Source organism: Rhamphochromis sp. 'chilingali', assembly GCF_963969265.1.
Source record: "Rhamphochromis sp. 'chilingali' genome assembly, chromosome: 17".
NCBI lineage: Eukaryota > Metazoa > Chordata > Actinopteri > Cichliformes > Cichlidae > Rhamphochromis > Rhamphochromis sp. 'chilingali'.
Window position 1 is genome coordinate 5,440,642 of NC_137944.1, and position 3,684 is coordinate 5,444,325.

Consider the following 3,684-nt stretch of genomic DNA (forward strand, 5'->3'; position numbering starts at 1 on the left):
CGAATGGTAATAAGTATGTTGCTTTGTTTGCTTTGTGATAGCAATTTGTCTTCACACAGGTGCACAGGTGTGTTCTGGGGCTATGGCACTTAATAAAAAAAACAAACCATAAAACAGCATCTTGTAACCTAATGCTGATTTTATTCAGGGCAGATTTCTCTGAAATTTAAAAATAATAAGGAAACTTCAGATACGTGAATAAAAACTATTATGCCTCCCTCAAAACAGCACCCACTAATTTAAGTTGTAGATATTGAAAAATTCTTATGAAATCAACTGCTGGCACCTGAACTTTATATATTACATATCACACTATGATGAGAACCCCAAACAACCGAGACTTTAATTGACCCAGTTTGGTTTTGTGAGTTAAGCTATAATCTTTACTATCATAACTGTAGTGTACTGTATGTAACACATGCACCAGAGCAAACCTCTGCCTGCTCCACTCCTGCTAAACAGGTGAAAATAGATTTAAGAGCGACAGGACTGCTGCTGAATCTTTGATTTTATTTATTTTCTGCTGTGTTTTACTTGACTCTATTTGAAAGAGTGAGTGTAAATACAAACATTTTTTTTGCCTGTCCCATTTGGTTCTCAAATGGATCATGACGGCCTTGCCGTATTGGTGCATTTGATCGACCTTTGCTGTTATTATTTATTTTATTTTATTTTCAGTTGTTACAGATGGGACAGACATGACTGAGGGATAAGAAAGGGAGAAAGAAAGAAGAAAAAAAATTTCCTGGATCACCTGTTGAGAGAAAAAGAAGAGAAAACAAGCAAAACAAAACAGAGCAACATACTAAACACAACACCATCACGTTAATCTAGGACCGACAGCGCACAATGTGCTTTGAAGTAGCAGTCAAGAAAGGTGTCGTTTATGTCTATGAACAGTGAACACCCGTGTGCACACCCATGTGGATCAGTGCGCTTGTATTCAAAAGGTTTCCCCATGTAATGGTCTGCTATAGGGTGTAGAGAGCCATAGCCCTGTCCCCCAGGGCATGAAGCAGGCATGGAGGCTGGATGTCTGGATGTCTGGAGCAGGCTCCAGAGATCCAGAGGCCCCAGAGTGTGAGAGCCCAAGGAGGACCACCAGAGGGGCATCCGTGCCACCCTCCTGGGAAGAGCTGAGGAGAGCCCCAGATGAGGGGTCACCCAGTAGCCACGGAGCAGAAACTAGAGGGGGCTGCACTGGCATGCCCGCCGGCTCTGCCGGCAGCCAGCTGTGCCAGAGTGAACCAAGCCGCAGGCCCAGAGGCCGGAGGGCCCCCTACTCCAGAGCCCTGACCGAGCAACAGGCGCCGGCCCTGCCAAGTAGCCACCAGGAGTGAGCTGGTACATACCTGAGTGCCCAGCCCCGGACACCAAGAACCACCAACGCACTGACCCCTGAGGGCATCAGTCACCGGCAGGGAGTGTGGTGAGGGGAGATAGGCCTCCATACTTTGGAGGGCCTGGGAGTTCACAGAGAGGTGGAGTGTAAGACCTGACCTGATCACATAGACACAGACAAACAGGCACACACAGACACAAACATGCATTCCCACCCTCATGCACACATATACAAATACTCAGCACTCACCCAACGTAAGGATAGACATAAATGGACATGTACACACAATCACCCTCCCCAAACATACTCTATACCCCGGGTCCAGGTACCCTCGCCCCCAGAGGGGGAAACGGCACCTAGACCCAGGAAATGTTACCCTTTCCCCCGGGGTGGAGGCAAGCAGACCGCCCCGGGCTCCGCAGCAGCAGGGAGGCCCCGCATCCCAGATCCCAATCGAACGGCCAACGCTTCCTCCCAGCCCCCCCGCCCCGATGGCCAGCAGAGAACGGGGGTGTGTGAAGACCCCAAACCTCCCTCCTCTCGCTCATGTGTAGTGTTGCTGCGTGTTGTTCTAAGGTGCATTTAAAAAATGGGAGAGCATGGTGCTGCTGCCAGAGAGCAGCAGGTGTTAGCACGGCCCCTCCCGAGGGTTCCTCAATGTCTACATGGATTTAAAATTGAGAGGTGGGCACTGGCGCCAGAGGAGGGGTTGAATACACAGACTGTCCACTGGACGCCGTTGACGTGCCCACCCTCAAGGCTCTATATGTATGTGTTATGAGAGTGTGAGTAATGTGGATGTCTAAGTTGTGGAATAAAATTGAGGCACAGGTGGCCAGAAGGAGACAGAGGGGAGGGAAATGCCTCCCCTGCACCCTGGTGACACACCCGCACCCCAAGGCTCTACTTGTGTGGGTGGGTGTGTCGGAGCGGGAAGAGGGAGGAAGCTGGGGATGGGGAGGAAAAGAAGGGCCAGCTCCCCCGCTGACCCCAGTAGGCACCCCTGTCCTTCGGCACCCACCAAGGCAAGGGAGCCCAGGCCCATCCAGACAGGGGCCTATGGCAGCAGCACCGCCAAGCCCCACTGGACCTGGGCAGCCCACCCGACCCCACCGCAGAGGAAACTGTACCCACCCCAACAGCTTTTTGTTAAATATTGATAATTTAATAATTAGGAATCTACCCTCTGGATCTATAACTGTATCGAGTAAAATTGTTACTCCCCTTTGTCTAGAATTATAACAGGCTGCAAATACATTAGGAAACTCAGGTGTTTTAAGTTTGTTTAAACCCTGTGACAGGCCTGTGAGTTTCTTGTAATAAAACAACATCTGCCTGTTGTATTTTAAGCTGGTTAAATATCTTTAACCTCTTTTCTCTGGTGCCAGTTCCATTTACATTCCATGTAACAAACCTTAGTGTGCCCATAATTGTGTGTCTATGTCTAATGATGTACGCTGGGTGTTTCGTTTAGACGGGTGAAGAGAATGTGGAAACATCACTTGTTTGTAAAGAGAAAACAAATGTGTGGTGAGAGGCTCCATCAGTCTGACTATTCACTAATATGAACAAGCGTGGCTTGCGTGTGTGTCCTATAAGTCTGTGTGCACTGTGAGGCTGTTGTAAATGTGCTGCCGTTGAGCGCATGTGTTTGCTTGATTGTGGTGTGTGAATATGCAGAAATAGAGGGTGTTGTTTGTAGGTGAGTGGGGAAGTAGGTGATCACCGCAGTGAAAGAAAAGAAAGAAAGAAACCACGAGAACGGTGAGCGACAACAAAAAAAGAAAAAAAGAAAAAAATGGAAACTTTCCAATTAAAGCAATGAAGGAGGGTGACGGTGTTATATCGGCTATGACATCATACTGATATTACTAGGTTAAACACATGTTAAAGTAGAGTGTGAGTGAATAAGAAAAGAGTGTAGCGGGTTCTTATCTGGAGTGCAGTCAATATAACCACGGTGTGGTGCCGGGGTCGCGGTAGAGCTGTCCATCCACGTAGAGCCGGTCCATGGCAATGACAGCCCGGGAGCCTCTCTGGATGAAGCTACGTTGAACTGGGAACAGGACCATGCGTGAATCCAGGATCTCTTTGGGGAACTGGTCGTTCACGCTGAAGTCTGTTCCTTTCAGCTCCTCTGTTCCTTTCAGCTCCCTCTTCACCTGTTCCTTCTGTTTGAATTGGCCGAATTTGGCCACAATTGGATGTGGTCTCCCGGTCGGCGACCTCACGGCCCCCAAGCGATGCACTCTTTCAAAGGCGATGTTCTTTACGGTGTCCTCCGGCAGCTTCAGGTGGATTTTAATGAAGCTTTTCACCGTTGCCTCAGCGTCCTCTCTGGC